This window comes from Euprymna scolopes, chromosome 19 (genome assembly GCF_053919585.1).
Source record: "Euprymna scolopes isolate OS-2025 chromosome 19, ASM5391958v1, whole genome shotgun sequence".
In the NCBI taxonomy this organism is placed as follows: domain Eukaryota; kingdom Metazoa; phylum Mollusca; class Cephalopoda; order Sepiida; family Sepiolidae; genus Euprymna; species Euprymna scolopes.
Window position 1 is genome coordinate 152,282,047 of NC_136500.1, and position 13,426 is coordinate 152,295,472.

The window sequence follows — 13,426 nt, forward strand, 5'->3', positions numbered from 1 at the left end:
TATCTAAAGCAGCATGCACAACATCTAAGGATATTTTCTCCCAGCATTTGTTCAATTTTATTTAAAAAAGCTTCACATTCCAGGATTGACAACAAAGAATAATCAAAAGCGTTAAGATGAGGTGATGAGGGAGGCCATTCTCCGTTGCTGATCCCGGACAAACAGTTGTCTCTACACCACTGCTGTGCTACATGAGCAGTGTGATTTGTCACACCATTTTGATGATTGTGGGACTGTTGACATAAGAATAACTTTTCATCATGAAGATGATGTTATTGAGCAAAAATTATTATTTATTAATAACTATTGCTAGCATTGCTTTATATAAACACTTAATAAACTAACATAAAAATAATTATTTATTAATAACTATTAAATTTAGATAAATAAATGAACAAAATACTATAGCATTGCTTTATATCAAGACTCAATAAACTAACATAAAAATGAATACCTATTAAACTATTAAATGAATTAAAACTTATAACATTGCTTTATATAAACACTTAATAAACTGACATAAAAATGATTAATTAATAACTATTAAATTAAAATGAATAAGTGAACAAAAAAGATAAACTATTTTCATTACTCATTTGTTAACTTTATTAAACTGAAAACTTAATTGAAAAATTAAGAAAACAAGATTTACAAAACAATTGAAACTTTTAATAGAAACAATGACAATAGTTTATTATAGGTGTTCTCTCTCTCTCTATATATATATATATATTATATATATATATATATACATATATAACTACTTTATTTATTCACATAAATTTAATATACGAAAGTATAGATTTATGCGTAAACTTAAAGTATTTACTTCAAAATGCTCAATACGTAGGTAGAGCTAGTTAGTAATTTATAAAATATATATGGCGATTAAGCTCCACTGAATATTCTGCGTTTCATCCAACTATAGGATTCGTCAGGCTTATGCGTTTCTTTATTCATTCTCTTTCCAGTCATGTCATCTTATTTTTTTTATATTAAACTGTATTTTATTCTCCAGCTTTAATAAATATTTGTAACAATTTTATGTTGATTAACTTGTATTCACACGTCCTTTGTTTATTTTTATGAAGTAAATTTCAACTGTTATATTTTATTTTGTAACATTATTCTCTATCGCCGCTGTCCAGGAGACACAAAATGTAACAATGTTTGGTAGTAAGACAGTATATTCATCTGTATTGTTCAATAGCATAGTGTCTTACTCGTTTTTGCTATAGAATGATATGAGAAGACTGATAGGTAGTCTATGTCGGAATTTTGGCTCTGGCATTTCACCCTTGTTTTCATAACTTAGACTTATGTCTAAGGTTCACTAATACTCTTAAGTATTTTGCTCAGTGTGAATTCTCATTGGTAATCAATCGAAGCCAAGATTAGAATTCTCTGGTGGTTTGTACAACCTTCATTGATGATCTTGTTAATCAACTGGTGGGAAAACACTTCCTCCTGATTGTTCTTTTTTAAGCTACACTTGAGACAATAATTGTTCATAGATATTGTATGTAACCAACTGATTGAAGAGATTTTATATTCGTTTGTATTTGCTAAGACACTGTGCTTGACTGTTATGGAGATATGAGGATTGTATCGCCTTTTATTAGCCATATTTTTGAAGCCTCCTCACAAATCAAAGGATTAGTGAAACAACAACAGTAGTTGCTATGGAGTGATGCTAGCTTCTTTAACCAGAAATTTGGTAGATTGTCTACGCATTGATTTTGTCATACTGAAAATCAATCTAGCATTAACATTCCAGGCATTATTCCTGGCTCTAACATTTCAACCTTGTTTTCGTTACGTTTTGATATATTTAATATCTACTTTATCTCTTGTTTGTTGAATGTTTTGTCTTGTGTAAATTCTTATTGGTAATCAATCCAAGCAAAGATTAGAATTATCTGCCACTTTCTACAATCCTAATTGATTACCTTATTAATCAACAATTGGTTGTTATTGCAAAAATTCTTCACCTTGCTTATTTTAAGCTATACTTCAGACAATAATATTGCACAGAAGTTGTATGCAACAAGTTGTAGTAAAAACGTTTTCTATTGTAGTAAGACAGAATATTTGTCTATATTTCTTAGAGAATAGTCTCTCACTGTTCTGCTGATGAGTTTGTGTCGCCTGTAATTAGCCATGTCTGTGTAACTTACTTCCCAATCAGCAAATTGATGTTATAAACGTAATAGTTTCTATGGAATAATAGATTCTTCACTCAGAAATTTGGTAGGTATTCTATGCAGGGATTCCCGTTGCTCGCATTTAGATTTGTTTTTGTGATATTGAGATATATTCAATATTTACTTGGTCTCTTGTTTAATTGTTTTATTTTCTAATCATTTCCGTCTAGCTGTGATGATGAGGCAACCTAGCGGATTTTCCTTTTATCTTATACATTCCAATCAAGACATTTTAAAGATTCTAAAATAACAATCTCTTTTGCACTTGGTTCACCTGGAATATTAGTTAGGTAGTACTTCAGGTTCTTCTTCATAAGCCCTGTGGTATCTATAATAACTATAATATGATTGATTTCTCCTTAATATTCCAGTTTCATTTCATATCATATATGAGACCTTGGTATTTAGCCTTGCAACTTGATATCAGATGACTAACACTTTCCAATTCTGTATGGCAAAACCTGTATTTGTTTTCATTACTGATACCTGCCATCTTCTTGAATGCATTGGTCATCAATTCCTGGTCTTGAGCAGCCATTACAACCTTTTCCTGATCGTGGTGGAGGACTTTCCTTTTGAGCTAGTTTAAGGTTCATCCTTTGAAAGGTCTCGGTATATTTCTGCCGGCTCTTTCTTGCTATTTCTGTCGCAGGCCTGTTTGGTGCTTCATCCTCATTTGAGAGACAGCCCTGACTAAAATGCTTGGCCAGCTGGATGACTGATGTTGTTCTGCTGGCTCTTGTCTCTTGATGTTTGTATACTATTGAGAGGGTGTGGTTCTGGGAGCTTCTTAGATACTGACAGGTGCTCACAATAGTTTTCCTATGTTGATGATTGATCTCAGAGAGTCCCAGACTTCCTTCTCCCTTTGGAAAATAAAGTCTTAGTAGACACTGATTTCTATATATTATTTTATGAAGCATTAGTAGCTTCCATGTTTTACATCTAGCTGGTTGATTTATTTTTGTGGCCAGTCAATGATACCAAAGCTGTATGTTATTACTGGCATAGCAAGCTGGTTGATAGCAGTAATTTTATTTTTATTTGTTAGCTGTGTTTTGCATATTTTCCTCACACGGCATACATATTCTTTACTAATCTTCTCCCTCATCTTGGCATGCTGTATGTTCTCGTTTTCCTCAATGCCAAGGTACTTACAAGGCTCGAGCTCTTCTAGATCACTGATGTCGATGTTTTCATTAAGCTGAATATTTTCTGTGTGGGTCTTCTTCCCAACTCTGAGTGTACACTTGGCACATTTATCCAGGTCAAACTTCATTTCAATGTAATTGAAGAAGGTATGTACTACCTGCAGAAGCTGGTGCAGATCCGTGTAGGAGCTGGCATACTGCTTAAGGTCATCAATGAAGAGCAGATGGTTTACTTTCTTGATTGCATTCCTGACTCAAATTGTAGGTATTCGGGTTGTTATTCAGGACCTTGCTTAGTAGGTCTATTGCTATACAGAAGAGTAAGGGAGATAAGCTATCACCTTAGAATATCCCCTTCTGGATTTGTATTTCAGGTATGATGGTCTTTCCTACATTGTGACTTAAGAATATTGTGGTTTTCCACATCTGAATGTGAGCCGCCAGTATTTGTCTAATTATTGGGCGGATCTTGTATAACTCAAGGTACCAAAGTAACCATGAGTGTGGCATGCTGTCAAATGTCTTCTGGTAATCAATCCATGCCATGCTCAGGTTTTTTGTCTTTTCCTACAGTCTTCTAAGATGGTCTTGTTGATCAATAGCTGGTCTTTGGTACTGACGCATTTTCTTCTGCACCCTGTCTGCTCTTTTTCAAGGTAGGTCCCAGAAGATAAGTGGTCATATATATCGTCGGCTACCAGACCAGTAAAAAGCTTGTAGGTAGTTGTTAGACAGCATATTGTCCTGTAGTTATTTCGGCAATGTCTCTCTTTGGTCTTAGGTATGGGGCTGGTGTCCCCCTCTGTTAGCCAGGGTGGTCTTGCTTCTTCACCTCTTAGCATCCTCCTGAAGCAATCAGTGTAATGGTGATGAAGTGCAGTCAATTGTTTCAGCCAAAAGTTTTGGACACTGCCGATGCCAGGTGCTTTGTGGTTGGATAACTGTGCCAGTTTTCTTGTTATCATACCAGGAGTTATGACTGGTTCTAGCATCTGAGGCTTGGTTTCATTAAGCCTAATAATATCTTCAATTAACTGGGTCTCTTGATTATATTTGCCTTCTGTTTCAAATAGAGGCCTCCAGTAGTTTTCCAGGTCTTCTGCAGGTGGACTATCGACAGTAATGGTGTCCCTTATAAGTTGCCTGTAAAAAATCCTTTAGTTTGTTTTAAATTGCCTGTTTTGGATCTGGGAGTTGATTTTGTTCTTCTGGTGTTTAATCCTCTGGGCAAGTGCTGGTATTTTTCCCTCCAACTTCCTAGCTGTATAATGCAACCCCTCAATGTTCTCATGGTAGTATTTGATGCAGAGTTTTCTGATTGTAGTCTTAAGTCGACTCTGTACCGAGGGATCTGCAAGGAACTGTTTTATTTAGCTTAGTTCCTTCCTGCAGAGGTTCAGTTGTTTTTGTAACTTGGTCTTCCAGTGAGGTCTGGAGACTCTGGACCCTATTTGATGATTGTGGTTGAATGTCTGGGGGTTAATTTTTCTGTCGATCTAGAACCCTGCTGCATATGTGATATGGTCGAGTTTTGTGAGCATTACTGCTGTTGGTATTAGCCTCTTGAGTGCGATATTACCTTTTGCTATAAGTCTTTGCTCTTCCAGCAGCTTGGATCTTGGACAAACGTGGTCTGTCCTTTATTCTCATACACCTCACCTCCTAAATTGTGTAGCTGAGCTCCTCCTCCAAAGCTAACTGTTCATCATCTGCTTCTGGGAGTACAACTGATGGTGGTGGTGGTCTAGGTGATTATGGTGGTGATATAGATGATGGTATCCTGCTCGGTGATGTAGATTCTTTGGTCGGTGGTTGTGGGGTTTTTAGCAGAGAGTTTGTAAAGGCAGGTGATATGTCAGACAGAGACTTCAGAAGCACAGGAGTTCCAGGAGAGCTGGGCATGTGCTGGAAAAGATGGATGGGTTCTGCTGGTAAAGTTAGTGGTTGTTGTTGGAGTAGGTCTATTGTGGGGATTTTATTGGTTTTTCCATAGGACATTTGTTGTTCACCAAAAGAGCTGTTATTTTTGAAGACATGTAGTCTAGTTCTCTTGTGGTGAAGAATTTGAGGCTGTTATATTGCTGTGTTGTTATCCTTCCTGGAGGGATGTTGGCTTTTCCAGGATAAAAATGAAAAAGAGATCCCTCTCTTGGTTGCTGTTCTGTCCTTTTGTTTTTGATGCTTTAATTTTGCATATTCTGTTGCCCATATTAATATCCACCTCTCTTCCCTTCCCCATACTACCTCCTGTCTTTGTCTTGTCTCCTCATCCTTTGCTTTATAGTAGTCTTCTTCTGCAGTCCTCAGAGCATCACATCTAATGAGATCTACTTCCTGTTGTGGGATATATCTTCTCATATGTGAGATGAGGGATCACAGATTGGGTAATGATGTCTCTTTTTTTCTCCACTGGGAGGTTTGAGGCTCTTACTCTCTCGGTAAGTATCTCTCCTGCATTGCATCCCCATTTCTCAAACCTTAAGTAGTGGTAACAGTACAGAAGGACCTTCTTCTGTTTGATAAACCATGACTGGGTTTTAATCCCCCCTTCAGTTTCTTTTGGGGTCTGTCAAGCAAGATGGAGGAAGGACGCTTGGTCCCTCTTGGTCATGGACTGGTTGCTGTCCTGGTGTGACCTCTGAGGTAAGTGGAGCATAAACAGGTTGAGAGAATGTGTGAGCATATGTCTTTTTAAATCTGATTTCATGGAAAATTTTGAATCACAAACTTCACATGAATGAGGTTTTCACTTTTTTGTTTTATTTTACTTCAATCAGAGTTCTCAGAATAAAGGGACCCACTGGTCACGGCACCAAAATAGGTTTCGTTATATAGCGCTAGGACCCCTAGGTTGGGAACGGTCGTAATTAGTAAGTTCCCCGCTGCAACAAAAACCCAGTAGCCGTCTCTTATTGATCGTCTAGTTGTTTAATTTTCTGGTTGTTATGGTAATGGCTAAGACGACAGAGTTATTTCCCCCTTCCCTCCTTCTTCTTTTTGTCCTCCTCTTCTGGTTAGACTCCAAAATCACCTCTTATATTTACATGATTTTGGCTTGGTTTTTCCAATCCATGCGATCTGTCAATCAACTGCTCAATAATAGAACACATGTTCTGTTGGTCACATTTTGACAATTTTTCGCTGCCTCCTGACCCAGAACCATTGTGACCGATTTCTCTCCAGCTGACCAACTATTGGCTTTATCAATACACGTGAAATTATTACTCATGCTAAATTCTATACATTCCAGAGTTACGAGGTATGTCATGTTTCCTTGTTTCGTAAACAAAAAAAATCGTCGTCCGATTTCTGTTTACGACGTAAACTTTTTCGTTTCGACTGGTGGACAGTCAATTATTCGATGCCCACTCTTTTAAATCATTTATTATCTTGTTTTGAAGAAGTTTTTTCTTTTCAGTTATGTATCGGATGGTTCCAGCCATCCATTACATAACACCTGGGGCAAACACTTGTACTCTATATGAGATACATAGATATTCGACTGTTCCATTTAAGTTCTTTATCTCTCAAACACTTAGTAAAGAAATTGAGAACATAATTTCCCTCTCTCCAATTAACCATTTTCATACGTTGTAGTATATCTTTCATTTTGGTCTCTTGGTCTTACTGGATTCCAGGACAAGAATTTATCTAGTCTGGTGGAGTATCCAGCATCGTGCTATTACTTGAGGTAATATAACTTGGAGAAGGTGCACCATTCCCCGGAAAAGCTGTGGGGTAGCCGTAGTGAGATCTTATTTACGCTGCGAATACGATGTGATTTTGAATATTTGGTCAGGGTTTACTTCTATGGAAAAAGTACCCTCATGCCAGATTGTTCTGACAAACCCCTGTATAGAGAGACCTTAGACACTCGAGGATAGTGTCTAGTAGGCATTTCCTGTGTGTGTGAACATATGTCTTTTTAAAGAACTTTTATGGAAAAATGCTGTACCACACACCTTACATGAATGAGGCTTTTCACCAGTGTGTGTGAACATATGTGTTTTTAAAGAAATTTTATAGGAAAATGTTGAACCGCAAAGTACACATGAATGAGGCTTTTCACCAGTGTGTGTTAGCATATGAGTTTTTAGATCGGGTTTCCGGGAAAATGTTGTACCACAAACTTCACATGAATGAGGCTTTTCACCAGTGTGTGTGAACATATGACGTCTAAATGAGATTTTGTAGGAAAATGCTGAACCACACACTTGACATGAATAAAGTTTTTCACCAGTATGTGTTAACATATGCGTTTTTAAATGGGGTTTCTGGGAGAATGTTGAACCACAAAGTTGACATGAATGAGGTTTTTCACCAGTGTGTGTTAACATATGCGTTTTTAAATAATTTTTTTGGGAAAATGTTGAACTACACACTTCACATGAATGAGGCTTTTCACCAGTGTGTATGAACATATGTGTTTTTAAAGAAATTTTATAGGAAAATGCTGAACCGCAAACTTCACATGAATGAGGCTTTTCACCAGTGTGTGTTAGCATATGAGTTTTTAGATCGGGTTTCCGGGAAAATGTTTTACCACAAACTTCGCATGAATGTGGCTTTTCACCAGTGTGTGTAAAAATATGTGTTCTTAAAGAAGATCTACTGGGAAATGTGGAACCACAAACTTCACAATGAAGCTTTTCACTTTTTTTATTCATTTTATTTCAGTAATTTTTAAAAGATCAAGGGGCTTCCTTCTGGAGCTAACACTTGATTCTGCTATGATTTAAATTCATATCCAAGGGCTCTTTTAAGAATAGATCTGTTCCCTTTAAGAATATATGCTGCACCCTTTTCACCAGTGTGTGAATATATGTATTTTTAAAGAATTTTTATGGGAAAATATTGAACCACAAACTTCATATGAATAAGGCGTTTAAACAGTGTGTATTAACTGATAAGCTTTTAAGTGGGATTCACCTAAAAATTGAAACCACAAATTTCACATGAATAACGCTTATCACGAATGTATGTAAATATGCTTTTTAAAAATTGGCTGCGTTTGAAAAATCATATGAATTAGAGTTTAATCAGTGTTGTTGGACACTATTTTAAACTTATAAATGCTGAATATATGCAGAATCGTATACATCTTATTTTTATTTTGCTAATTGTATTCATAATGAGCCGGGAATTCTTCCAAATGCTAGAAAATAGCCTGGCAGTAGGATACTTTAATCAGATACATTTTTACAAATCATGGCTGTTTGCTAAGGCTTTATTAATTTCATTAAGGTGTGTTTCACCATGGGTATTTTTATAATTGAATTCTTTGAAAGTTATGTATGTAGCCCCTTTCTCAGCAAGCTAGAAAACCAATACTCATTCATTCCATCGATTTTTGATGAGTATTTACTTGTAAAAATGTCTGCCTTTTCCCTAAATAGAAAGAATACAAAAGTATTGAATGTTTATTTGTACAATATATTCTATATTGTATATATTACATATACAAATATATGTCATCAAATCAGCGAAGTTAAGAAACACTGAACCTCAACAGTTTGGTTACTTATTGGGAATTGCAGCTACTGATATTCTCTCCACTTATTTTTGCTTTGTTTTCAGTCATCCTGCAATTTCTACTTGAAACTGGTATTTAACAGTGCCGACTCAGGAGAAGTATGGCTGGAGATTGTGCAACTCTTGCTGCAGAAAATTCCTGCACAAGTTAACATCATCTACAGCAGTACTATGTCATATTCATCAAAATTGATGGACGGAAAATCAGGTTTCTCGAAATCTGAAAAAAAAAAATCATGCATAAATTATATTGTTTCATCAGAATAATTTGTAAAAAAATAAAATAGTTAAATCCATAAAAATGTGAAACAATTTGATTCATAATAAAAGTTCTATTCATATTTGTAGGCATACAATTTATACACAAAAAATTTATTCATATATATATATATATTATATAATCTATGTATATATTATATAATATACATATATAATCTATATATATTATATAATATATATTATATAATATATATTATATAATATATGCATATAATATATTATATAATATATAAGTAAATAATATATATATATATTATATAATCTATATATATTATATAATATATATGTATATATTATATTATATATATATTATATAATATATATTATATAATATATATATATTATATAATATATATATATATATTATATAATATATATTATATAATATATATATATATATTATAGAAGGAATATGACCTAGAGTCTAAAGAGCAGACTTTATTTTACTGTATTAATAATAAAATAAAAATAATTTTTTAAAGAACAGTACCCATAGTACTGCAGATATATAATAAGCTCAATAGGTATATGTATCCTAGAGCTATATTAATATTGAGTCAAAAAATTAATAATTGTAAATTATAAATCAGTTTCAAAAGGAAAGACAAATAAAATCAAGTTGAGTGTACGATCGTTTTGGGAATGATATTTATTTTATTAAATTAACAATAATTATTGACAATAATTGAGAAAGGTTTTGTCTTTGAATATAACCCTCTCATCAGCCAAAGTAGGGGGAGAAATTTAAGGCACCAAAATAAAACAGGTATTTTTGTAGTAAGGCAGATATTCCTTATTGATTTTTATTATAAAATTTGTTTTAAGTTCAGTCAGTATATCTTTGGGCATATCTTTTAAATATTGTCAATTTAATAAAATGAATATCGTTTCTGAAATGAGTGTATACTCAAATTGATTTTGTTTGTCTTTTCTTTTGAAACTGATTTATAATTTACAATTATTAAACTTTTTATTCAATATATATATATATATATATATATATATATATAACATTTCGGATTTTTAGATGAAGATGGGTTATTTTTATCAGACTACTGTTCTCATCTTGAGTATAATTTTCACCACCTCCTTTAGGTGTATCTCGTCAAACTCGGGTATGTTTCTGTCAAAACAGGAGAGTTCTGCTAGGAGATAGTGCAACTCTAGCCATAAAAAAATTATGCACAAGCTATATATATATATATATATATATATATATATATACACACAGTGATGTTGCACTGTATTCATTCAATGGACGAACAATCATGGTTTTTTTTAATTGAAATCTGAAAAAATCATGTAGAAATTATATTGTTTCATCAGAGTAATTTGTAACAAAAATAAAATGTCTGAAGTAGTTAAATCCAAGAATATGTGAAAGAATTTTATTGTTATTAATATAGAAATTCTATTTATATTTTTAGCCATGCAGTTTATACATAAACAATTTCTTTTTAACATATTTAAGGTAATTTTCATATATATATATATATATATATATATATATATATATATATATATATATAGAGAGAGAGAGAGAGAGAGAGAGAGAGAGATTAATAAAAAAGAGTCAATCTGGTTTGCAACTTAAAATTTTAAAATACAATGTAATTAATATAGAAGTACTTTTCATATTTTTAGCAATGGGGTTTATACATAACCGATTTCTTTTTAATATATGTAAGGTAATTTTTATTAATATACACACACAGTCAATGTGGTTTACAACTTCAAATTTAAAAAATACGACGTTTCTGATTTTTAGATGAAGATTTTTATTATGATTCATCTTGATTGGAATTTTTATGTTTCACCTGATAAAACCTTCATGTGTATCTTTTTTTTAGACTCACAAATGTTTCTGCTGAACTTAAAAATTTAAATAGAATTTCGAATCGAACCCTTTATTTACTTCACAGAGGAAGCATCTTCTTGTTCTGTCAGCCATTACTGGATAAAAGTGCTAAGTAATCTGCACTTGTATTTTTTACTCGCCAACACTGAGAATTAAACCTTCAACCTTAAGGATAATATCACTTTTACAATTGATTTTTACAAGTACTCTAACCACTGGGACAGGGTTTCTTGCAGACAATTCTTTTATGGATTTGGGAAGCCTTAAACTTTTTTTTATTTTAATTTGTGAATATCAATTTATTTCTAATTATTATTTCTATATATTGCTGCATATATATTACTGTTTACTTATTGCTGTATATATATTACTGTTTACTTATTGCTGTATATATATTACTGTTTACTTATTGCTGTATATATATTACTGTTTACTTATTGCTGTATATATATTACTGTTTACTTATTGCTGTATATATATTACTGTTTACTTATTGCTGTATATATATTACTGTTCACTTATTGCTGTATATATATATTACTATTTATTTATTACTGTATATATATTACTGTTTACTTATTGCTGTATATATATTACTGTTTACTTATTGCTGTATATATATTACTGTTTACTTATTGCTGTATATATATTACTGTTTACTTATTGCTGTATATATATTACTGTTTACTTATTGCTGTATATATATTACTGTTTACTTATTGCTGTATATATATTACTATTTATTTATTACTGTATATATATTACTGTTTACTTATTGCTGTATATATATTACTGTTTACTTATTGCTGTATATATATTACTGTTTACTTATTGCTGTATATATATTACTGTTTACTTATTACTGTATAAAAATTATCAATTATTTTTAATTAACAGTTCCCATATTGTGTTAAATTCTATACTAGGTCTACTTTTTAATTTTCTTCCAGCATATTTGCTGCTTCTTTGACATGTTTCACTTTTGTATAGTTTTCAACATTTACGCATTATCTCCTATACACAGTTCTAAGTCCTTATTTTATCTGTAGAGGGCTTGACTATTACAAGCTCTTTCCAGAGAGTTGAATCACTGCTGAATACTTTCCTGATGCCATATGGATAAAATGTTCTTTGAAGTTTTGTTCTAACAAGGCTACAAATTGTGCTGAGTATATTAGTGGTGTCCTTTGGTGTCTTGTCCTAATTTTCCAAGCTGATCTCATGTTCTCTGTATAGTTGTGTAACAAAGAGCACATGTGCGCATGCTATATAGCTAAACAATGTAGCAGCTCACACAAGCCATGAAAGCCAACAAAGCGATAGTTCAACACTCCAATTTCACCCTCATTTGGGCTTATCAGTTGAACAGATCTATACTTAGGATGCAAAACCCGAATCTCCTGTCTGCAAGGTGAGAAACAAATAATTAAATCATCTCACATTGTAACCATTCTAATATTAATTTCCTCACTTAGCTTGTTAAATGGCTAATGTCCCATCGAGTGTAAAAATCCGACTTGTGAGATATTAGCTTAGGTTCTTAGTGGTTGCATCATTACATACCTTGTTTGAGACAAAGTTGGTACATTCCATAGATTTTGCTGCGGTTTACTTGATCTGTATTCACAAATAGACTTTCTTGTGCGTGGAACAAGCTGCTCAAGTTGCAGAATACTTGTCTTGTAGGAAGAGATTCAAGTTTTGAATATCAAGTCCAGATGTGTAAAACTGATGAATCCAAATAAGGGTGAAACTCGAATTTTATTAGCTTCATGACTGCAATGTTATTTGGCTGTGGAAATAATTATATCATCTCATATTTTGAAAATTCTAATACATATAACTGTTTGCTCATATATATATATATATCCTCAGGAAGTTATGTCCGATTGATCTGAATAAATTAGAATTGGAGAAATCGATTGGTTAAATAAGCATACATGTTTAGTTGTAATAAAAACAATTTTTATGCATAAATAGAATAAAAATATTCACATAAATCTATATGAACACACACACACACACACATATATATATATATATACTCGGGTTTTTTTATTCAAAAGTAATAGACGAGTGAATTCAACGAGGTTGTTAGATAGTGCTCAATAAAAAGAGCTGATAATACTTGTTTATTGTTATATAAACATGCTCACATCCCACTGCTACAAACAGCCACTTGTTTCAATCAAACAACAGATATCATCAGGCAGCGACTTGACTATTCAAATGTTCAATGAATTATCATTGAATTTATTCATTGAACATTTGAATAGTCAAGTCGCTGCCTGATATCTGTTGTTTGATTGAAACAAGTGGCTGTTTGTAGCAGTGGGATGTGAGCATATTTATATAACAATAAACAAGTATTATATATATATATATATATATATATATATATA

At 32.7% G+C, this 13,426-nt stretch overlaps 1 long non-coding RNA gene across 1 annotated transcript in view; it reads right to left on the reverse strand.

The window, feature by feature from the left end:
* Positions 1–8,035: 8,035 nt before the first annotated feature.
* The window catches only part of LOC145240065 (uncharacterized), a 7,653-nt gene continuing 2,262 nt past the window's right edge, over positions 8,036–13,426 (reverse strand). The window contains exon 2 of the long non-coding RNA XR_013862479.1: positions 8,036–9,107. This is a non-coding gene — a long non-coding RNA (uncharacterized LOC145240065). The remainder of the gene's footprint in view (positions 9,108–13,426) is intronic.